We start from the raw sequence: 26,192 nt of genomic DNA on the forward strand, positions 1-26,192 counted from the left end.
CACTTCAGCCTCCTTTTACTGATGTTAAAAGAAATCTTTACTGTCAGTCATATAACCAATTCACTTTGTTCACAGGCTGTGACAACCTTGTTGTGTTTCTCCCACCACAGAACCGACTTCTGTGAATTAGCATTCTCAAAATTTAGACTAGCTCATTAGTCTGAATAAATTTGAAAGCTGCTGTTCGGATTTTTAAAAATGTAGCTTGGCTTTCCTTGGATATAATTTAGGCATCTTTAGAAAAAATATATAAACCCTGACTCCCAAATATGCTCTTTATGATTTTAGAGCCAAAGGGTCTTTTTGTGGCTTCATTTGAGCTATTAAATTAAAACTGCCAAGCCTCCTACCTCTGCTTATCATTTCTTAGTTTGGAATAATTGAAAGATCAACTCCCCCTCCTGAAAAGGAAACAGAAGTTTCAATTGCCATAAAGCCAACTTCATTCATCTTTGTGGCTGGTTGTGACCAGCTCACCACCCACCTTGTTGCCCCACCATCACAAAAGGGATTAGTTCTCCCCACTACTCACTAATGGACTGTTTCCCCACTCCCCAGGTTTCTGCGTGTTAGCTGTCATGGTTATTCTGGAAAAATAGAAATGAAAATGTGTTTGCTCATGAATGAGCAAAAAATAAATGTTCTAAAATGTTTTCTTCTGACCTCATATGACCAAAGTCCAGCCAGCACGGGCTTAATGCTCTGGTTTTATGGTGTAAATCAGTGGTGCCCAACCTTTTGGTGCCACAGGCTTGATGACTGGTGTGGGACTGGATTGTATCCTGCGTTCCAGGGTTCAGGCCTTTTACCTCCTCCCTCCCTCCCACGCCTCCAATGGAGCCCTACATTGTCTCCCTGGACCTGCATTGCTTGACTGGGGCCCCGTGCCACCTTCTCCAATGTCATGCTGCTAGACGGGGGCTCCACACCACCTCCCAAGGCCTCACACCACTGTACTGAAGCTAAATGCTGCTTCCTGCAGTCCCCTGCTGCCTCCGCTCAGCCCCACACTGCATAATTAAGCCCTGTACCACCTCCAGCTAGCCCCTATATTCCTAGCTTGAGCCCTGGCCACCTTTGGCCACAGATTTAGCATGCTATCTTGCCCATGGGGCTTCCCACAGGTCCAAGCATTTGGCACCAGAGGGTCGACACCTGCTGCCACTGCTCCCCTGCCACCAAATTTTTGGACCTGTGAGGACCCCTGTGGGCCAGATGGCATGGGTCCACAGGCCAGATCTGGCCTGTAGGCTGGGGGTTGAGCACCAGTGATATAGACTAATCACTTAATGAATCCACAAAGATAACTTCCTCCCATAATATTGGATTGTGCAATTAGTTGGGTGTGAAGCCTATTGCTGATTTTCTCATAGGAATTAGTTGTTGGCCACTACTGGTCAACAAAGATATATAACAAGATGAATCTAGCCTGCCCTATGCAGTTCCTCATATGATCTTGGGCCAACTGCAACAACATGCAAACATAGTGTAAAAGAATTAAAATGCAATGAAGGAATTTCCCTCATGCACTGCTGTTATCCTTGCTCTTTACAGAAACTTTTGATTCTCCTCAAAGGTAGTCCCATGGAGCAGAGAGGAGGGTGGTATCAAGCTACCCAATTAATTGTGCCTGTTCTCCAAGGCAGTGTTGCTTAGAAGACTATAGAAGGAGGAAAGGTTACTCTTCACAAACAGCAAGTCAGAAAATAATGCATATTAATGTAGTACCTTCCATGTAATGTCAGGGTTATAAAGACATCACTGAATTTAGAGTGTGCATCTACACATTATGCTATGTCACCATAGGCTATGACTGGGCTGTAGGCTATTACAGCACAGTAACAATGGCGTTATAGGGGCACTTGTAGACATGCCCAGAAGTAACTGTTATAAGGCCCATTTAGGTAAGAAAAACTGAGGTACCAATGGACCTACTTTAGTCTCTTACTAGTTTTCACTGGAAAATGGCATTGAGTCTCATATAATTTCTCATGACTTACTCTGGCATAAGCAAGATCAGAGTTTAGTCCAGAGAGGCTAAATAACTTAAGGTCACACACAACAGTTGAGTGACAGAATGGGAACAAAGGCCTTCAGAGTTTCGACTAAATGGAGCTAATAATAATGTCTGCACTCCTGGCTGTAAAATAAAATAAATATCTAAATGTCTCTGTGATAATACCAGAATCTTAAAACTAAAAATGAGAGAGCTTGGTCAAAGAGGGCTGAAATAACTTGGCTCACGGAGACATGGGAAAAAATATAAAACAGCCTGAAGAAATGATGCCTACTACTAGCCATACAGGAAGGTTAAGCTATGTCTTAAGGAACAGGAGGACTGCACTGCACATAAAGGAGACCACAGATACTATCAGGAATTCATTTCAGGATGGAGATAACTGTGCAGTGGAGTATAACAGAATAAAAGTGTCAGGCACTGGAAATATTAATATAACTGTAAAAGAAAGACTAGAAGTGGTAAAGGTAATATGGTGGTAGTACTACCATGGCTTCAGTCATATTTGTCACATCCAGAGTCCAAGCATTCTGCACCCATGTTGTCAGTTCTTCCCACATTTCTTATATATCGAACATTACAATATCATTGCCCCTTCTTTTAAGACCAGTTTCATTCTGATACCCTCTGCCAAGGAAACGCTAGCCCCTTAGATATCTTCATTGGCTTCTTAGTAGAAAAGAAATCAATGCCATGCAGTCAGAGCACAGAAATTCAAAAAGCCCAAGGCAGAATTGATCTAAGTTAAGTGGTTTTCTGTAAACAGCATAGTTCAGATTGGTAGCAAACAGAACAAACATTTACCCCTTGCAGGGGAGGGGATGGGGGAAGGCAAATACGCCGGTTCTACCATTTTAAACCAGTCTATCTGTGCCAAACTTCTGTTCTGTTATGGGTATAGACCAGTTTCTAATTGTTTATACTGGTAAAAGTGTAATGTCTGTATGTAGCCTAAGTGTTTCATTTACACACACAAACCCACATGCACGTACACCCCAGCCCTGGAACAGATGCAGTCACAAACAGCACACAAAGCAATGCTTTCTTTCAAGAAACCCTCCTCCCTTTCCCCCTCCCATAATGTCTGCCCCTAACTGGGAGCAAGACAGATAACAAGACTCTACCACTACTTACACTGATCCCTCTATATAACTATACAAAGCTAACTATAACATGTGGCCTGATTTGCCAAGAATAAACATTTGCTAAAATTGGCAAGACCTACAAAAAAGTAACAATGCCACCTGGCAATACATGCCATAACAGAAGTATTTATATCTGAAGTATTGCACTGGAAAAGGTTCGTCATAGATAGGTTCATTCAGCAGGGGCTTGTGATTTACAGCTTATTAAATACATCATTTGACATGCATGAGATGTTTAAATCCTAGGTATTCTTCTACCTGCTGTCTGATTAGTGGTAAGTGCACAGCTTTAAAAAGTATTTACATTAATGTCTGTCTCCTTTGAAAAAAGAAAAGTAAGCCTGCTGTCTGTACCTTCCCACATGCCATACCCACTGTTCCTACGCCATTTTTCCTTTCACATAAACTACTCCCATAGACTCACGTACATCCATCTTCCCCCTGCTCTCACCTCTCAAACACAATATCCCTTTCCCTTTCGGCTTAAGCTCAGATCCTTAGGACCAGCTCAGATAGAGATGTATCACTGGGGAACACAGGAGAACACTGGAGAACACTAGAAGAGGCCTCGTAACCCACTGAGTCCCTTGTCTGTCATTTGTATGCAGTCTTTCAACAAGGAATTACCAAAATTACCACTTTAAACAACTTCCTCTGGCCATAGCCCTTTCCTCATCAATAATCCCACAGAAGCCACCGTATGCTTAGAGCTATGTGTAGGTCAGGACTGGGCAGTTATTTTGGGTGAAGGGCCGCTTAACAAGTTTTGGCAAGCTATCAGGGGCCGCATAGGTAGCCATACCCCTTGACAGTTGTCCCACCCCCTAGTCACCATATTGGGACCAGAAGTTCCATCCCCTAACCCCATACCTTTGCCACCAGAAGTCCCTCCCCTTGCCCCCCTGAAATACTCTTTTTGGGAGGGGCATTGCCATCTTAAAACCAGAAAAAAAAATCATACACTAGAAGTCAAACACCTACTATAATATATTTTAATTTAATTACAAAAACATTTGTCAGGATTTGTTTTTGTGTATTGTATATAGTAGGGACTGCATAATAACTAAAAAATAAAGTCTCACTTATATTGTGTGGAGGATGTGGGCTGTGTGTATCGTGGGGTGTGTGGGTGGACATAGGATATGTTTGGTATGTGTATATGTTGGTGGGGCTTGTGGGGGCAGGGTGTGGGTGTGTGAGGTTTGTTGGATGCAGGGACCACCCCCTTCCTCACTCCCCACATGGCAGACAGCCCCTGCTGCTGGCAGCAGCAGCAGGTAGAGGGGGGTGGAGGGGGCTCAGAGAGCTTGTGCCCAGTGCAGGCAGCGATGCCTGGTGGGATGTGCCTCCAGGCAGTGCTGCACACAGGGGCGAGGAGTGCAGCTTTCCTAGCCACCTCTATCATGGGAGCTCCATGCCATATGCCTGCAGCTCCTTCCCTCACATGGAGAAGTCCCACACTGGACTCTGCAGGGAAGCAGGGGACAGGGCTCCCTCCACAACAGGGAAAGTCTGGAGACCTGCACAGCATGGGGTGGGGAAGGCATTGGGTTCCAGCGTGGGGCTTTCTCTGCTGCAAGTGCAGGAGCTGCAGGCACGCCATGGTAGAGGTAGCATAGAGGAGCAAGATGGGAACCACGGGGACTGGGCTGGCTCCTGCTGCATTCTGTGATCCCAGCATTGTAGGCGGGAACCAAGCAGCATGGCGCAGCAAGACCAGGCACCTTCCAGCAGTGCACTGTTCCTGGCTGCAATGCTGGAACCACAGAATGCAGCAGGAGACAGCCCATCCCTGGGGTTCCAGCTCTCTCCTGCTGCTGCCGGCCTTAACCCCTGGGGCCCCGCACTTCCATGCACCGCCACTTACTTCCCATGCGTGCCCCCACTGCCTTGCCCCCGCCACTTTCCTTCCTTCCCCGCCCACCTCCACCACTCCCCCCTGGCCTGCCACTCCCCACCCACAGCGCTGGCACCACATGGTTCTGGCTTCAGGGCTGGGACCACACAATGCAGCAGGAGCACCACATGGCTGCCAGCTGGGAACCACATGGTGCCAACGGGACCTGGCTGGCTCTTGCTGCACCAGAAAGCCTCCCTGCCCTGCACCCATTCTTATCTGAATTTCCCTCTCGAGTAGAGGAAGGCGGGGAAGAGCCCCAGGGTCCCAGGCCAGAAGCTTCTGTTAAGCCAGAAGCTTCTGGCTATGGGCTGGAGGTGATGGGGCTGGGGGTGAGCTGGGAATGGTGGGCCTTGCTACTGCTGTTTCTGGGTTCTGCTGCCAGCTTCCCCTGGGTCCTGCTGCTGCTGGCTCCTGTCATCTTTGATAGGCAGCAAGGGGGAGATAAATATTTATTTTTAATTTTTTTTACGAGCCCCACAGGCTGGATAGAATGGCCTGGTAGGCTATATCCAGCCCATGGCCATATTTTGCCCACCCCTGGTGTAGTGGTGGTGGTGTGTGTGTCTGTGTGTGTGTGGAGGGGGGTGGGGGTTGTACATACTATTGCCTGCAGATCCCCCCTCCTTTTTTTTTGCATTTCTCTTTTTGCTTACTCTTCCCTTAGGTATCCCTCCCAACAGATTCCTTCTCTTTCTTTTGTGTCTGTTTCATCTGTTTTCTACTTTCCCTCCACCAAGGATTTCATGTAAAGAACTTGCAGAGGAAAACTGAGGCAGATTAGCCAATTTCCTCTCTCTCTAACTGATAATGATTAGAAAGGGAAGAAAGCAGGGACTACTGACTACATGGGATGTGTACTGATTTTCACCCACTGAGTGTCTGAGTAAGCAATTTCAGAAGTTTGTTTATACATAAAGTTTGAGGTTGTTCATGAAGAATAGCTTAGAACAGGTTAGATCCACACTTGACTAGGACGGTCTAGCCAGGGATGATCCTACCTTGAATAGGGAACTAAATTTGATTCCTTCAAGTCTTACTTCCCTATGATTCTATAGCTACAAGTCAGGAGACAGCTGTCTTTCTAGGTACTTACAGGACTCCCAGGAGCATAGTAAGCACCTCACAGTTTTTAGTGTTCTGTCCTTACAACCTCCCAGTGAGATAGGGAAATACTATTATTTTGTTGATAGACTACTGAGACACAAAGGGCTTGAGTGACTTGCCCAGGGTAATACAAAGAATCTAAGTCAGAGCAAAAAGCACAACCCAGATCTCCCAAGACCCAGGATGGTGCTCTAATCACTTGACCAACCTTTCTTTCTGACTCCAACTGACCTATACTGAGAATATACAAGTGCTGTGAGAGGTAGAGGCCTCTGGCTGTGAGGTGGTTAGCATTTTCTATGACCTGTCAAATACCCATAAGAACACCTGAAACTGTTGAGAATTAAGGGGTGCTGTGCACATAACAGGATCAGGCCACAAGTACAGCTTTAATTTATTTCAAGTTCAAGCTCTACAAAATTGAGCTCCACTGGGTCAAAGTGATCATTGCACAATAAGGTTTCATATCATAATAGAGGGCAACTCCCCCCAGGGGTAACAAAGTGACAAACTTTAAAAGGGCAGATTTTAAAACTATGAGGAAAATGGTTAACAGCAGGCTGAAGGGCAAAGTAAAAAACTTTAAAACCACAGAATCAGCCTGGAGGCTATTCAAGAACATTGTGTTAGAGGCACAGATGGTTTGTGTATCAATGAGGAAAAAAACAAAGTAAAATGGTGAGAATAAAACTATGGTTAAGCATGGAAGTATAAGACTTTTTTAAGGCTAAAAAAGGCACTCTTTAGAAACAGAATTTTTGCCTGAGTGCATAAATAGATCAGATCATAATTTATATTTGATAAAGCTGATTCTTTTAATGAAAAAGGTAAAAAAGGAGGTGGCCAGGTGATAAGATAATTAGAGCTTGGTAAATACAAATACTACAGAGAGTCCAGTTTCTTTACCATGTGATAAAACACATGAAGCCTGCACAGGAAATGTCTAGTCACCATCTTCAAATCATTCTGATTTCCCTCTCTTATCCAACTGAGGTGAAAACACAATAGCATGTGACTTAGGTGAACAATCACACAAGATTATGTATCAAACAGTGAATTGCTGAAAACACTGGGACAGATCCTGTCATTTGTTAATGGCAGTATATGACACCAAGTGCACTTAAAGCTTCCCCTCAGAAGTTGCTGCTGATTATCCTGGCATAGCAGACTGGTTATATGATACACTCCCATTCAACCTGGACAATGCAGAATGGTGTCAGAAGGACATGTTTTGGGTTCCTACAGGGGCACAATTATCCTATGTTCTTAAGACATTTTACTGCTAAAATGACTGCTACTTAAAACTGGTGGAGTTAAAATCAGCCCTTAGACTCTTTCAATTTGTGGTAGGCCATAACTGGGCATCCTGCTGGCCTCTGGAATGTGAGATGCACAGGAGTAGCTTAGGCCTACCTTTCTTTCCCAATCACATCCTCAGTTGTAGTAGCTCCCACTCCAGCCTAGTTGGGGACTAAACCGACAGTGCCTTGCTTCCTTTTTTCTCAATGTACAGTAACAGAAATATTGATTAGTGACAAAAGTCAGGGGCTAGGGGCAAACATTCAAAAACCCTGAGCCTTAATTGAGTCAATCTTAGCAGGTTAGTCTAACCTGCCTAGATTGAATCAGTTTGCAACTGCACATACATTCCCTCTGGACTGAGGAAATACAGGCACATGCCTGCAAAGGCTCAGGCTAAAAGCCAGGGGACACTAGAGCAACCCTCCCTTCCCTTCCATAGTGCTGAGCTGAGGGGGGATAGGGGACAGTCAGGCCTTAGCAGAATGCTCTGATTAGGGATGGGTTTAAACCCTCACCCTGCCTGCACAGTCCCAGGCTTTTCCCCACTTGCTGCTCAATGGGCAGGACTGTTGCTAGCCCCCAGCCCCCAGCTAGCATTCTGAGGCAAAGGTGGGGTTGGGGGGTCTGCAGTGCATGCACCTGTTGATGATACTGAGCTTTTCAATCTCCCTATCCCTTCTTTTTCATACTGACAGGTGAGGGAGCTTTTTCAAACATGACAGACGAGGAAGCCAGCAGGGAGCTGATAATCAGGGATCCTTGTTTTCCGTTTCCTATGGAAAAAACAGAGTATCAGAGAAAATATGGATTTCTCCTTTTAGCAGAGAAACCCATGGATTCCCTGCTTTAGCAAACAGCTCTCCAGGTTAGTTGTGCTCCAGCCTGCAAGAGCTGTTTGCAAACAGGGCAGAAAACCCCCAGCCCTGCTCGGGGGCAGACGGGGAGGGGGAAGGGCGAAGCCTGAGGCTCTCAGTCAGCCACAATCCCGGGCTCAGCTCAACTTCACTCTTCTCTTGGGAGGTAAGTGGAGCATTCAGGGGCTGGGGGCCCCTCTGGCAGGGCTGTAAGGTTGCATTTCACAGCTGGTGGGCACCAGCAGACATGTGGGGGCAGGGGCTGTGTGTGGGAGTAAGAGGTACGAGTAGGATGGGGGCTGTTATGGGGGGCAGTGAGGGGCACTAGCAGGGTTGGGATGGCTTTGGGGGCAAGTGAGGGGCACCAGCAGGGCTTGGGGGGCGGTTCCAAGGGGCTTTTAATTTTAATAACAGATTGTGGGGTTTTTATCAGAGAATTTGCAATTTTTTATAAAAGAAAACCAGGATCCCTGCTGATAACATAGCATTTAGCAGCCCATCAACAATTCAAAGCCTCTCTCTTTAGTTCAAGCTCTTCTTGAACAGCTTTTTCTAAGGAAGGAATGGAGGAACATTACCAACTGCCCAGTTGATTAGCTCCAAAAAGCCCTGAGTCAACACCATTCCATCTGCTTGTCCCAGGGAAATTGCACGTGCACACACACACACACACACACACCTTTCAGCATTAGCTAGCATACCACATACCTAGGGTCCATGGGGCTGGGGTCCGTGCTGTGGGAGATGGGAGGGAGAGAGGGAGGATCCCTGCTTGAGTAGTGAGCAGCGAGGGGGGGTGGGCCGGGGGAAGCCAGGCAGACCCTGCTGTGCACAGTCCCTGCCAGAGCTCTGGCTAGGGAGCAGAGGGATGGGCCCAACCTTGTTCTCTGGAGCAAAAAACCCAGTCCAGGGCTGCAAAGCATTTGGGATGCTGGGGGACTCTGGTTTAACTTCAACCAGGAAGGGGTCTGGGACAGACATTACATAAACCAGTTTGACCCAAATCAGTCAAGTCTGATGCTACAGTCAACCAGGTTTATCTTATACCAGTTTCAGCCATTTTGAAACTGGTTTATGTATACTGAACTTATGTTCTGTTATAGGGTTAAACCAGTTTGAGATCATTTAAACCAGTTTATGTATAATGTCTGTCCCTAGCCTGGAGATTCAGATTCAACCTATGGAATTGTTTGTGCTGTAGTACCTGCTACAGAGCCAATCCCTTGATAAAGTTTAATTTGAACGAGTCCTTATCCTTCTCTACACCACTTCCCTGTGGTGACCCTGAGAATGGTGCAAGTGGACACCCACTTGCACTAGTTCAGGCTGACTCTGAATTGACACCTAACTCCACCCAACTATCAGGACTAGGAGGAATGACACCAAGTCAGTAATGCATTTTTTCCTGAGCAATAGTTCCACAGTTGGCAAGGAGATAGTAAAGATATGCCCCTAGTGATAGTTCAGAGGGTTAACTCCAAATTCAGGGTTTTACCCAACCTATAAGAAACCCTGGGTCCTGCAAGACTGTGTTGGAAAGATCTCGCAGAAGCATCAGATATTTGATACTTTGTGAACTAGCAGAGCCTGGTGATTGCTGAAGTGTGTGTCTCAATAGTATTTTAGAATTTGTTTTGTTTCTGGTCCTAGTTAAAACCAGGAAGTCGGAAACATGTCCAAATGTGAAAAAATAAGTTTAAAGAATGGCAGCTAAATGTTTTCAACCTGTCTTGTCCCAAGAAAGGAGAATCTGTGCCAGGAGGTAGAACAATGGCAAGGAAAGGATTTTGTCCAACCCTCCTTACAGGAGATATGCTAAGACTGTGATTTCTGGACTGTCATTTCACAGTACAACTACTGGGGAGGGGAGCTAAGTACTCTCCATCCGTTTGTCCAAAAGAGGACCTGAAACCGCAGAAACACATTTAAAGAAATGTGGAAGCAAGCTTATTGAAGGATAGGGAATAGAGGATCTGTATGAGGAAAGAGAGAGCTAAGATCTGCTGAGTGCAAGGAATGGGGAGCTCAAAAAGGTTTAACTAATATGGATATCCTTTGGCTAAGCACCTGACATTGTTGACCTTAAAAACTCCTGCTTACTTCATTAGACACCATTCACATAAAAGAGAACTTTCAGAACATCTGGTGTCTTCCTGAAAGTCTCCAGTGTATAGAAGCTTCAGCTTTTAATTTCAAATTGCTGTGAACTTTACTTAGGAGAAAAGGTGGAAATGAGGTGCAGTATTACTAATAATAATAATTTTAAAAAATCTACCTTTTCAGTGTGTACAATTAGTGGGGGGGTTTCCCTCTAGTGCAAAGGAAACACTATATGGCACTAATAGATCATAGCACATGCACACACATACACTACTATATGTGAGTGTTCCTCTAATGCTGTTTTATAAGAACCTTGGACACTTCAATTTCATTAACACATTGACAAGACATACATTTTTACTTGAAAAAAGTAAGGCCATGGGGATTTGTTAAAAATTCAGAAAAGGAAGACACTGTGAAAGATGAAATTCTGTTACAGTAAGTAATACATTATATTAATATAATATGGTCAAAAAATGTTGGGCCCCTTGAGAAATGAGGACAATTTTGTTTGGTCCTCTATGACTGTACATAATTATATTTGTGTATGTGTGCATGTGCATATATATGCAGGTTCTATATTTATAGAAATATATTCATACCTTCCCATGTAAGTATACATTTATATCCACACACGGATATAAATCAGCTCCATAGAACACAGAATATAGAGAACTACTGTACATCTTTATTTAAAATACGTAGGATGCCAAGACAGAAAAATACAAAAAAAAGAAATACAAATTGTTTTTGAAGCTGAAGCATGAATATGGTTGTAATTTTAATGTTTCTTGCTGGAAAAAGGTCATCTTTGGCGAGGTCGGGTTTTTCTTAAGGTCATTTCACATTGAGATATCTGCCTGCTTTTGACATTTCATCTAGAAGAGGCACAACTATTCTGACACATGAAATGGGTTCTTTACAAACCCAATGGCTATTTCTATCAACATCTGTTATTCTTACACAAAAGGGGAATATGCATTGATTGCAAACAAGGTTTTGCATTTTTTGGAGCGCACACACACACACAGACACATACACACACTACATATATAGTACTTAAAGGAATAATAATGTCCATACAAAAACAGAAGGAAAATGAAACATTAAACCATAGAAGACTGAAAAAATAGCCACACTTGTATTGATTTTTATTCACAAATGGAGCAAAAGAGAGGAAAAAAATTAAACTGCTATGGTAAATTGTGACACAAAGCAGCAGGGCAGTGGAATTAACTAATCATTTCTGTAATTACTTTGTGACTTGAGCATGAAAAAAGAAGAGTAATAACACTCCATTCATTCATCCTGTTTATTACTTTTCATGTTATCTTCTAAGTTTCATGGTATCCTCCAGTATGCATTTTCAAATGAACTGGACAGAAACTGTTCCTTGCCACAGCCACCCACAAATCTGTTATCCCCAAGTCTCCTGATACTCTTGAACACTTAAAGCTATTGTTCTGTCAGGTGGGGTGAAGTATAAGTAAATGAAACAAAATCTCTTAAATTAATTGCCACTTAGAAAGAATTCTCTCCCTATGTGGCTTTCAGGGGGACACTCGTAAAACCCTGGAATAATTCTGCAGTCCTTAGTGGAGTTTCTCTGTATTTACACTGGCATAGACAAGTGCAGAATTTGGCTCTTCATCTTGATTTGCAAATTGCTAATTTTCAACTTGGACAGTCCTAAGCAGTCTTATGAGCATTCAGTGAGTATTCGTTAATTATGGTTTGCTGTTTGAGCTTTGTGATTGGTCACATGTTATTATTTTTGTTCCTGGATTGGATGACCTATTCTTTATAAACTACAGCTCTCTCCCAAAATGAATGTCATGTTACCAGAAAACAGATTTTGTTTTCTGATTATATTCATCTTGGCTATGGCCCAAATCTGCTGTTTGTGAATGTTTGTAGGAACATAGCTTTGCTCACACGAGTATTTGGGAACAGTAAAAAATAAAGGATATGAACAGACTGAGTCCAAACCCAGTTTTTAAGTCAGGCGAACACTGATTGAACAATTTTTGCACTAACTGGTCCTATTGGCCCACTAACTTCCTCAGTATTAGTGAGCTGTGCACCCTTGTAGTCACAGTATTTCCCACTTTGCTTGACATGTCAGATCAAACTTCCCTGCAAGGTGAAAATGTATGGCAGACATCCACAGAAAACTACAGGTGCTGCTAGTCTGGACTGGTGCCATATGTCCATAGGGCATTGAAGAGGTTAATATCCAGGTGTACAAGCAGTATTGTTGGAACACGTTCTGTATTGCTTCCAGACTGTGGCCTCAAATAAATGCCTTTAACGTATTTTATTAAAGTGTCATAATTAGGTATATTTAATGCACTGGGAGCCAGGGCATGTCAGCTTAGTGAATGACCCCAACAAATACTTCATCAGTTTTTGATAGATTCACAGGACAACTAACTCCCTTTCCCACCAAAAGGCCACTATTTGAAAACAGGACTTGAATGTTCTCAGTCTGTGCTGGAAGACAGAAGTTAAAGTGCAAACACTCTAGTGCTCTGTGGTGTTGTATTTGATTATAAAATAATGCTTGGGATCTGAATGTGCTAAAATAATGTTAAGAAGACATTAAAATAGTCAACTCTGCCATTTTGTGCCTATGGCTTTGCAGTTATCATAAGAAATGTCTGGCCCACTTCTAAATGGTTCCGTAAGGGTAAAACTGTTGCATAATAGTACAAATAAATAATAATACTGCAGCACAAGTGATGGCTCCCATAGTTATACTTATTCATGTTCATAGCCTGTAATAGCAAAACACATTTTTTTCCATCTGAAGTACCACAACTACTGCTGTAAGATTGCCTGGTCCATGGGACAGCTTCTAGAATAAGGGTGCTTAGTTCAGCTCAACTTCACATAGGTCTGAATGTGGACCAATGTGGAATGTAGTAGTATTAATGAGAATAATACAAGTGTAAGCAACAAGAATCAGGACTATAATGTATCACATGTAAGCCAACTCAAATCTGCTACTTTTGCATTCATTCAACAACATTTACAAAGGGCAACCTGAGTGGTACTTCCATATTGTAAGTAGTTCTGATGTGACACTTATCGACAAAAGGAAGTCCATAAGTGCATCTCGCCCCTTCATTTCTGTACATATTCTGGGAAGTTCAGTTACTGCACTCTCCTTTGCACTGTAAGTACAAACAGCCTGGTCTGAAGGGCTCGAAGTCAAACTCAAAATGAACAATTTCTTTATGGTTTCACTGTTATGTCCATCCTGAATAACTGAACCTCAAGGCATAGGCAGAAGTGACACTTTTCACCTCATCTGGCCCCTGAAAGCACCCTACAGCTGTGACTAAACAGAAGTGCACGGCTGCAGAGCACTTTAAAAGGGCCCAATTCTGCTAAAATCTGAACCCTCATTGTATGAGGGTTTAGATGAAGATGTTCCAAAATGCAGTGCCTTCAGTAACTTCTGGTTGCGTACAGGGCTCACCTGACTGCAGCTCAGTTCTGTTTCGGCATTTTCTTCAGAACGGGAGTGGGGAAAGGGAACACAGAGAGTTTGGTCTGGGGTTTTTTCAGCCAGCACTGATGGAGCCCACACAACTCGGGAGGGGGCCCCAAGCTACCCACCCCACCCTCCAACGCTGGCTGGGGAACCTCTAGAAAAAGCTCCCTACACTCTTTTCCTCCCTTCCTTTTCTAAAAATAGCTTCGGGACTGGGAGGGAGGAGGAGGGGCATTGCTAGGCGAGACTGGCTGCAGGCTTTCAGCTAGCAGCTGGATTCCCCAACCGTCCAGACCCAACAGTGAACTTTTCTTGTGTCTGGGGGATCATTGTAACTCATAGCGCTTCTTATGAAGTGCTATGAGTTACAGTGGGGAGCTGCTCTTTTGTCTGTGCCTTCTTTGCTTGCTTGCTGATTTCTAGTCCAGGAGAATAACCTCTCAATTTTCCTTTCTATTTTCCATGCTCCACTCAGAAAGGGTTTATTCATCATTAACTATAGACTATATAAACTTGCCTTTCCTAGAAGTTTCTAAAGAGGACCCAGTTCTATCTGGAGTTCTATGCACATTTTTTAAATAACCCTACACTATTCCAAAGAGGTGGTAGTCTACGAATTGGACTGTTTAGTCTCATAATTTTTGCAACCTAAACTATAATCAACTGCATGTGAAATCTTTATCCTTATAGCACTACAGCAGCACTAAAAGCATCTATTTAACAGTAACAGTATTAGTAGTAATAGCAGCAGTTGTCATTATTGTTACAGTAGTCATTGTAGTCATAGTATTTTAATGGCATCTAGAACCCTCAACCAAACTTGGACATTGACATAATATGACATAGTCCCTGCTGCAAAAAGGTTATAGTCTGAATATATAATTCTGGAAAAGGGTGGGAGAGAGGCAGCATTATCATCCATGTTTATTTTACAAATGGAAAGCTGAAGTACAGAAAAGCCATATCTCCTGACTCCCAACCTAGTGTCTTTGTCTTGCAGATAATAACTATGCAGTTAATAAACATGCTATTTTGTGGGCCAAACATATCCTCAAGGAGTTTATGGGCCTTGACAAATCTCAAGTCTACCATATTGCAATTCACTGAGACACTAAAGGAGTTTATACATGGGAGTGGGTACCGAGAGCATCTTGTGTATCAGCATCCCCATACTTCAAAATGGTGGTGGGGGTACTTGAACTAAAGCTTGTCAAACAACCTTTAGATAAAATGCATCAGCCACCATTTTGAAGTACAGGGATGCTGATACACAAGACGTGGGAAGCTGCTGGAGTGTGGTAATTGCCATGCTCCAACAGACTCAATTAATCAAGTCTGCTCTGACATGCTAGAATTACAGCGCATCAGAGCAGCCTCCCCACTCATGTATAGACGCCCTAAAATCTAGAAAATAATACTTGATGAAAATCAGTTAGAAAGCAAGACAGAAACTAATACCCAAAGGAACAACAATAACTGCCCCCTTTCCTTCCAAATATGGAAGAAAACCCTTCTGTGTTTGATTGATGTGTGCTCCTTCACAACTCACAACTGTTTGACATTGCTTGTTATTTAGCAGTATGTTTGGTCTATTGTTCAAAAAAGGTGAGGCTGTTTTTGTAACAACACAAAATGGTTTTACGTGAAGTACGCCTACAGTTTCATAGTTTTGAAGCCCTTCTGGTATGGAAATGCTCTGTCGGGTCATAGATGCCTAATTTTTGGCATCCTTCTAGCCCCTTTTGCTTTCACAAGCCCTGTGAATGCATTAATCTAGCACTTAAGGGCACACAGGTTTTGCATAAAATTTTACCTAGACAACATTTTACTAAGCTATCAAAATCTGGCCTCTTTTAGAGAAAACAGAGACTATCTATTATACCTCTTAGGTCAATCACCTCTTCTTCATTAATGTATTCCGGTCGTTGCTCCTACTAATGTATATATATTTTTATCTCTCTCTTTCATTACAGCTATGAGAGAGCACCATAACAAACCACCTCTGGCACCTCATCTTCAATCAAAAGAGGAATGACTATTCTCCGGAGTCCACAGCTCCACATTATTAACATTCTATCCCTGCCTATCTGCACCTAACCTTACCTTATTTCTTGTTTATGTGAAGAAGTCTTTCCTCTTTCCACAATTTTTCACAGGGAAAAGAACGAGGAGAAAGATAAAACCATGGAGCTGATTTTTCTTTCACAAGTAGAAGAAAGAATATTTTTTCTTTGTTTGGATGCAATATAACAATATTGCAATATAACTGGTGATTAGAATACTTTATATGAATTAAGCCAAATTCTCTTCTGGTGTAAACTGGGACACCTCAATTGAAGTCAACAGAAATACATTATTTTACTCCCAGCAAGAATTTGGGCTGCTACTTTTAGCAGTTACAGTAGTTACCTGAAAGTATTCCCTCCACCCCCTTATTTCTGCTGCCACTTCCCAATATGATATCGTGTTAAGGTCACAAGGAAGGGCAATGTATATCTACTATGAATGAATGGATATTATTATTATTTTAGCCAGCTACACACCCAGATGAGTGAAGGCAAAAGTAAAATGTACACTTGTTGTCAAACAACATCTACACTTTAATCAAAATGTTATTTACAGGTCATTGGTACAGCTGTGTAAAACTAGCAAGAAAACATAACATTATCCAACAAAACCTGAAGCAAGGCAAAATTTGTCTTGCTTGGTCTTTTCATCACAAACCTGAAACTCGGGTTATGTTTATTAAAAAGTTTTCACATTTCCTTCACATGCCTCTTCCAAGATTAGAGCCTCGGATTTGTCTTGAGAATCAGAGCGCTATGCTCAACTATCATGAATCCTATTAAAATAAATAGAGACTGGATAAAATGGAGAGGATAGGACATAGTAAACAACTTTGTGGCTGTAAAGCAGAGGAAAACTTAGTGCTTGGGAGCATGTATCAGCTGACATGTTGTAACTTACGTGTGTCCAGTCTCCTGAAGCCAGTAAAGTAAAACAAGAACAACATACAGGAATGAAACAACTGCTAAATTACCATAGCATAACTTCCATTTATTGCAGGATAGAGTAGACGCATAAAATAGTTACAACAGGTCAGTATTAAGTAATCCTTCTCATCAATTGGCATAATTCTTTCTTCTGGCCATAAACTGAATCACTATGTTCCAATGATTTCAAAATTAGACAACAATTGCTTATTCACTGGGCACCCTAGCAAGGTACCCACATCCCAACCAATGTTTTTGTCAAGACTTTTGACATAAGAATTCATACAAATCTGCGAAATGCCTCTAACAAGAGAGTATCAATTTGAGATTTCCTGGTGTATGTTTTTTATTTTTGCCTTCAATCTGCTGAGTATGTACAGCTGGCTACAATGAATGTATAATATGGGTATGAGTTTTTTTAATAACTTCCCGCAAATTCCCAGAAACAGGATAAAAACTTATAGTTTCATCTTCTGGTTTTTCTAGAGAAGTTTAAAAGTTCAGTTTCTAGTCTCATCAGAAAGCAAATCCCACAGCAAGAGGCCTTGAAATTTTCTTTGCACAGTGTTTTCATTACGGGGAAAAGTCTTCTACCTTCATGTTAGAAGACTTTCTACCATCATGTATCTTTGTTCATGTTAGGGTAGATTTTACCGGCTGATGCAACTCTTGAAGTTTGTGACCAGAGATTAGCTGATTAATTTCTCTAGTAATAATGGTTTATTTCTAGGTACTGAAATGTACACCAAAAAACCCCCATTTTTGCTATTTTTATCATTGTTTTCCACAATGGCTTTACCACTGAATTGCAAAAACCAGGGCTGTCCAACTGCTGGCCTATGGGGCCAAGAGTGGTTAGTCTGAGGTCCCTAGGTTCTCACCAAGCTGCTGCTTCTCTCATTGTTTTGGCTGCAGCAGCGGCATCTGGAGGTTCAGGGCTTCCCTTTCTTCTGGCTTCTGCTTTCTGCCCCACCCCTGTACCCACAGGTACATAACACAGCCCATGGTGCTGGGGAAACCTACAGCCTGGGGCACCAGTGCACTGCACTGCAGCACAGGAGCCTGCATTTACAGAGCCAAAGGTAGGGCTCGGGCACTTGCACTCATGTGCCTGTATGCATGGTGCATTGGGTGGGCAAGGGTGGTGAAGCACTTGTATGCCCCATTCAGTCCCCCCCCCTCCCCCCATTCAGCATGCTTGATACAACAGGGGAATGCCGGCATGCTTGGTATAGCCAAGGTTGGAAGCACCCAGGTGCCTGGCGTGGCAGGCAGTATCCACATGCTGATGTGGCCCCTGCAACAAGCTGCCTCCACAGGTATAGTGTGCAGAGTTTGCGGCCTATGGCCTCTACGAAGTTGGACAGCCCTTGCATAAATCCTGTTATAGTACATATAAAGATAGTGAAAATGGTCTTTGTTATAAAGAGTTTGCTACTGTAACTAGGTTTGTAATTGTTCATGTGTCTCTTAGCAAAGGAGAATTGGGTCAGTGTGTGATACATAAATAATCCATATTATTTTTTCATCATATTAATTCAATTTTGTACTGACTTAGGTTGATGTCAAGGGAATGTACATACAATTCAGGTCTCCAGAGACATTATTCTTCCTGTGAACTTTGCCTTTCCAGTATGCTACCATAAAATGCAGCTTTCTTTCCTGAAGACATTCACACTTACAAGTAGGCAATTTCTTATTTCATATGAAATTTGTTTTGTCCAGTTACTATTAGATATGTATTCAAATGAATACAAGCTCACCATTCTGGACCCTTTCTTGCTATTCCATTTAAGAGATAAAAATATGACTGGATCATAGAGAGTGAAGTATTTTCTCAAGTCTTCTTTTCAGGTCAGCTTTCAGGCAGATTGGTGATCTATGATTACTGACCATGCTTTACCCATTGCTGCCCATGGTATGCCTATTTTGTGAGGGAAAAATGAAGCTAATTCATTGTCCAGAGACTATCAATTCAACACATCTTTGTCACTAAAGTTCACTGTAGAGGCAAATCTATATCAGCATTGATAAAGGCAATGTGACCTACAGCCAACCAGTTTAGATTACTCAGATACTAGCAGCGTGGTCCTCCAATTCCAATACTGGACATGCTCAGACAGTTTCATAATACAATCCAGCTTTATGATACAAACCCATATCCATCATGTTTGGTAAAATGTACTAGAGAGATACTAGTTAATGGATTAGGAGGATTTTTTTGGCAAAACTTTTCCTCCCAGTGGGCGCATCTGCATAAGGTGCTGACCACACAGTAGCTGAAAAATACTTTACAGACAGTGCTAATGTGCTACTGTTCAGCATTATTAGGCTACCGTGCAGTAGCATCATCTAAAAGATGTTCACCAGTGCTACTGTGCAGTAACTCTATTTACTGCACATTTATTTAGTACTGGGTAGTACAAGTACAAAATAAATGCACAAAAATGACTGCACAGTAGTGTTTCATGTAGATGTGTACTGTGGGAGGCCACATTTCCAGGATTCCTCATGTTGTTGACTTTTGGTCCACCCTCAAGTAAAAAATATATTGAGATGGACAGTGCATCAAACATTGCACAATTTGGAATTTCTAGGTTAAGATTCTTGATAAGTTTGTAGTAAAAAAAAGCCTGGAAATGTTGTGAATCCTCACATTTAAAGGCCTTGTTACACATTAATTTTAGCTAGATCCTGGAGCTCTAAACCCCTGAATTATCCACATAGTAACACCTGAAACTAGTTTTAAGCACACTTTAGGTGGCTTAAGGTTACATTACTCTAGGGCAAGTTTGTTTCTGATCCGTGTTACCCAGCTCATGTTTCATTGATGTGCAGCCTCTCCCCACAGATGAGCCACCCAAGTTGCAGTTCTCCCACATCCCAGGATACAGTCCCTTCCCCCACCCTCCTGTTCTGCTTGGACGAATTTCAACCCTCTGAACTCAACTGGCCAGAGGGCGGTTCTGGCACCAAGTCAACTCCACCTCCCATCCCTGGGCATGTGACCTTCCCACCCCCAAGGGTGCAACCCCATACAAACAGTCTGCATGGACAGGTCCAGAACTGGGGCCTGGAGGGAGTCGGGGGTGGCAGGGAACAAGATAGGGAGCTGGATCAGGTTTCCATGAGCTGGGACTTCCTTCCTGAGGCAGGGACAGTAGCTCCCCTAAAAATGCCTTCCCTTACTGCTCCCACCTCCCAGCCACCCCTGACCAGCACCTTCTACACACTAATCCCAAATCCTAATTTATTAAAGGATGAGACCTTCCTTCCTTCCTTCCACCTAGAGCAAGGATAGAAGCCTGTCCTGACTCACCAGCCCGGTAGAGGCATACTCATCGCTGTAGCTCCTAGTCAGGGCCCTACTCACCAGCCCTCTCCTGGTAAGAGAGGGGTTTTAGCCTTAAGGTGTGACTGCTCTAAACTCGAGCTACCACTAACACAAATAAACATTTGGGCACTTCAAAGTGCAAGGTGTAACAAGGCCCTGATTTACCCCTTTCATTTTAATTTTAATCCTAGGAAGACCATGGACATAACAATTGTTTTACCATAAGAGGATCTCTTATGAAGGATAAATATTGCAGGACTGTGCTAATCCTTCCTACTAAGAGTATCAGCATTATCACTGATGTGAAAATACAATTTCATTTCTATAAAACATTTCAATTTGAACAATTTTCATAGAAAATTCTGTCTCTGATGGAAACATTTTTAGAATAAAATAAAAAAAAAGGTTGGATTAAATTTGAACATTTTGTGAAGAGGGGCTTGAAAATGAAAAAGAAAACAAAACAACCTCCCCCCCTTCCCCTCCGCCCCCCAAGCCCATGAATTTGGTTCTTTGCTCCATCTTTGTTTTTTTAAGTTTTACTATTTTACAATTTCCATGGCAGAATCATAAAAGCAAACAAGAGAGTGAAGCAGAACTTGGAATAACAAGAAATTTGGGTTTTTCTTTTTCATTTTCCATAACTTTCCTACTTATTCATTCATCATTTCCCTTTCCAACAGAGCAAAGATTAGAAGAACTGACAAGGGGAGAAAAAAGGCAGGGGAAATACAATTATTATTTAATTTAGACAACTGAATTGGAACACTTTTCAGAATGATAAATTACATTTTTCTTTTGTTTTTTCACATTTTTTTCTAAAAAAACTGTTTTAAAAAAGATAAATTATTTACTAAAAGGCTGGGTTTTGAAGAAACTGATTTTTTTAAATCATATATGCTGGTTGAAGAATATCAGCATGCTCTCATCAGTGGCATCCTGCAACACGTGGGCCTATGAAGTTTTTGCAACATGGCTAAAGGTCCTGCAGTGTTGCAGGAGTTTGTTCTGTTACAGCTAGTCTTCAAAGCACTATGTTGCAGTTGCATATTTAGGCAGCTAACATACCACTCAATGGGTGTGTCTACACGTGCTTTTACGCACGTCTAAACTTAATGTGCATTTGCCTAATGCGCATTAAGGCAATTCAGGCCTGTGTCTACCCATGCATGAGCTAAGGTGCATTAATGTGGTACGCAGACCAATTTAGGATTAAAGTTAGTCCCAAGTCAGTCAACATACACAGCATTAATGCACCTTAGCACGTCTACATGTGCATCAAGGAGCTTTAGGTATTCATACCTAAATTTGATACCTACTTTTGTATCGAATTTAGGCACAAATAGCCTAAAACTACCATTTTTAAGGTGCATTAAGGGCATGCACATGTAGACCTGTTCCCTTAATGCACCTTAAAAATGGCTAGTGCACCTTAAATTAATACGTGTAGATGCACCCGATGATTCTCTTTCATTGGCCCTATTCCGTTCACAAAGTTTCCCTACCCTGCTTTCCTAGAGTCTGTTTGAAATAGAGATTTGAACAAGCATGATCTTACTAAAGCTCAAACCTAGTAAGACAGAAACAATGCCAGTCAGTTGGGTATAAAATGATAAAAAGCTTTCCCTTTAATTGTGGTTTCCTGACTTTTGCAGGTTGTAGGGTTCCCTGTATGTCTTCAACTACCACTTGATGTCCAAATAGAAGCAGCAGCCAGTGCTTTTTATTTTATTTCCATTCAGGAGGTTGAAACCATTTATCCTGGGTGTGGACCATGCCTGCATCATGCGTATGTTACCAAAAGATAGAATTTCATTTGCACATTTCTTTGAATCATAGCCATCACAGAATGAAATTGCCAATGTAGTTTTGAACCCATTAGGAATCTCTCTGCAAAAGAGATTTCGTTCTCAAGGTTAATATCAGGTGCTGGCATTGGTACTGTACAGACTAAAGATCTATCATCAGTAGTATCTATAGCAAATTTACCCTTTAGTATAGATGACTACTATAGACTCTTTACTCTTTAGTATAGAATTCGTAGACCATTTGTGAACTGATCACTTTTCTATTGCTGTATTCCTTATTTGTATAAGTACAAATACTTATTTGAAAATAATCAGGGAATATTTTCAAATAAGTACCATCTGAACAGTTGTACAGTTAAAGAGCCATCCAGCTTAAATATAAAAGTAAAATTAAAATTTTAAAATAAAACAGTTTTTATAAACAGTTCACCTAACTTGTTTCCTAGTTGTTGTGGGTGATACATGAATGGTCACTTAAGTCACAGTACATTTTTTTATTTCTTGGAAGTCCCTAGATAAGAACATTTCCCAAAGTGATGCCATTTAACCACTTAAATGTAAACTGTGAAGCTGAATGTTAGATACCTATTTTGAAAAATCTTTCTTTTAAAATAAAGTTACAAGAACGTAATAATTGAAGACACCTGCTGGCACAAAGTCATATAGCTACATATTTTCATTTTACTTTAAAATATGATCTATTAACCACATATAATGAAATTATCAATAAAAATGCTCAGCTTGGTTCAAGTATTGCATTCTTTTCTGGCAAAGTACTTACCTCCCCATTTCCTCAGTCAACCTGCAATCATTGGTAAGGCCGTCTGCATGACAGGCAGTGGTTATCAGTACGCCAATGTAGTTGACATCAGCTCCAATCTGTTTTTCCTTCTACTAGTATTTCCTGATTATGCAGTGAAAAGATATTTGATTGATAGTAAAACAGAAGACATTTGAAGAGAAAGAGGAAAAAAAAACATTTAAGCTGAATTCATGCCAGTGGGAAAGGGAGCTACCTCATTAACAGAATAATTGAGCTGTTAGTTAATTTTACTTATTATCTGTAGAAAAGGGCAAAACTCTTCCAAGGAATTAATATTCTTTCCTCAAATGATTAAAAGAACAACAAAAAGGGGCTGTATCTTAGATGTATTTAGTAATTATGTTCCTGACACCTTTTTCATATCATCCCAAGCAGATATTTAAAAAAAAGTACTGGTAATTTACAGAACACTGTAAAAGTGTCAACTATTTCTGATCAGTCTATCTCTACCCCACCCCCTGCCTTATTAACAGCAATTTCTGCTAATTGATAATTAATACCTTTATCTTTGTTAAATGGAGTTACTAGTATACCAACACTTTCAGTTTGCTACAATCAATATGTTTTATTATTAGTGTAAATAATGCATAAAATTAATAATAAAAACACTCTAGTGAGATGAGTTTTACATTTCATTTATTATTGCCTGTATTTTATGGTAAAGGCAATAATAATGGTCTTTTCCCTCACTATAACCAGTCAGTTTTGCAATAAATAACTATTAAACCTATATAATAAAATTTCAGACAATTAAACACCAGTAGGCATGGAACATGAGTCTACTAAGATGGCACAAAACAACATGTCAGTTCACAGCAGTACAATAAGCTTCATTTTTTCCCCCTAATTAACTTTAGTAAAGCTCAAATTGATCAGTAAAACACAGTTCTTTTTAGTTCTTCAAACAACTGCTTAATTGAAAAAAATGGGAGAAAATCTGGTTTATTAAATGAAACTGATGATGTCTTTAAAGCAATAAGAGGTTTATGACTATATGATCAAGGGGCCTGATAGTGTTAGCCCAATGTGACTATCTAACAGAACACACTGGCAAATTGCCCTGGAACTTCTGTATATAGAATAATACAGCAATCATATTACTTCGGCATGCTCCCACCTCAGCCTCCTTTCCCAGCTGAATGAAATCAGTAGCACACCAACCTAGGAAAGACAAAGAATTCAGTTGTGCTTACTTAACATAATCCTAATCCAATACATTCCCATTCAATTTCATGGTTACAACACCACTCGTATGCTACAGTCCCATTCTTTTTGAGTATGAACAATGTAACAACTGAGTAAGAATTTCAGGATTTGGCCCATAAATAATATACTATGTTTTCCCTTCCAGCAGGGAAATCCTTTGGTGTGAAAAGCATCCTATTTGAAATGGGAAGTGCGCTTAATTCCAACAAAGAAGCCTGGAAATGTACAATGGAGTTTACTTAGATGCATGCATTTTCCCAATATGTGGGGTGGCTTTTTGTCCAATAGGGATACAAGCTAGAGTCCCTAAACTATGAGTTGTGGAGTGCCTATTACTCTGAATCAATAAAGTCTGAAAAGTAGCTGTTACTTATAACTCACAGGTCAAGGATTATAACCCCACAATGTGAAAAAAACCCTCTCTATTTTGTGCTAGAACCACTGTAACACCCTCAAGAACAATTGGGAAACATTTGTGTGTTTACTTAGCCAAGCAAATATTTGCACCAAAATTAGTGGGCAGGTCTGCTTGAGTAAAGGCCACAGAATTTGTCCTGATGGGCAAAGCACACTAATTCCTTGTTACATGGCTGTATGTTAATACATGTATAACAACCCTACATATAACAGAAGCATGACCATTATACCACCTACATATCTCTCCTCAGACACTGAGTATTGACTTTTTGCTGGGTCAGCACTGCTGTATTTCAATGAAGTGCCTAGAACTGAGCCTGTATGACCCTTTCTGCACCTGGAAAGGTCTCAAGTAGTATTACAAACTCTTGGCATAAAACTCCACTTAATGAACAAGGAGCTGCACTTGCTTCAGTTTCCATCCAGTCTCAAGGTGAAGCTGATGTAGAGTACACTGCAGTATTCTACTCCAAAGGCAAACATGAAAGAGGTAACAATTGCAGGGTCTGCATCTGAGAGAATCAGTCACATTAATAAGTCCAGACAAAGATGACAGCAATTTATCCTAGCTTCTATTTCAGCATCCAGAAGCATCAATAGGTCTAAAATGGACCCTGGACTGCAACTGGTGATGCAAAAGGGCCAAGCTATTTAAATCAGAGACATTAATATAAGCCACACCACTTCACCAATTCTTGTGGCTTCATTTAGTCTATTGCCTTTATTTTAGCCTTACGAGGATTGATCCTTAATCCACTCATTCTCATCTTCAGTTTTATGCAGACATTCATTCCACTGGATGGAGACATAGAGCTGGGCATCATCAGCATTTATCGACTAGCAATCTTACATACACATTGTATCCAGAGATGGGCCTCTGTGATATGCCTCATGAGTTCTTGGTATATACCTATCTTCTGAGACCATAATAAAGGAAATCAGTCAATCAAGAGCAAGCCTTTCTACTCACACCAGAAGGATACTGCATTGTCATTGCTATCAGGGTCTCCTGAAAATTTATGAGCATGAAAAGTTCTAATAATAAGAAAAATGTAACTCTTAGCTGACATAGGCAGCCTGGATTGCCAAATCTATTCATCACTATGAAACTGCTCAAGTATTCAAGATTCTTCAAATATTAGTGTGAAAATAAAAAATAATTTATTTGCTTCTTACCTAGCCACAGCATAACACCTCAAAAGCTCAGGAGTCATGAGACAATGCTGCACTAATAGCATTTCTTCCTTCTGCTTCATCCACTGCAGTTCATCTGTAAGGACAATGCCTTATCAATCCATCAATTAAATGGTAAATCACAAGAAAAATGTTTTTCCTCAAGGCAATTTGGTACCAAACTTTCACGTCCCTCCAACGTGTAAGCACTGAAAAATGTCCTTCTTCTCAAAACAAAACCTAAAGCCTAAATCTCAGAGACAAAAGATATACAATTTGCTTCTTCACAGCATTTTCTTAAACTTAGTCATATTCTTGTTGGGTTAACCCCCAGCAAAATGGATGTGATGCTATATAGAGAAAGATCGGGCATTTATGCATACACTTATGATTACTTGTGTGAAATTACCTTCTTTCAGATGAATTTGAAAAGAAAATTGTCACTACTGGCACTGGATATGTGCAGGAAATGATTTTCTTGCATACAACACACACCTTTTCCCAAAAATCAGATACC

This window comes from Alligator mississippiensis, chromosome 2 (assembly GCF_030867095.1).
Source record: "Alligator mississippiensis isolate rAllMis1 chromosome 2, rAllMis1, whole genome shotgun sequence".
NCBI classification, from domain to species: Eukaryota; Metazoa; Chordata; order Crocodylia; family Alligatoridae; genus Alligator; species Alligator mississippiensis.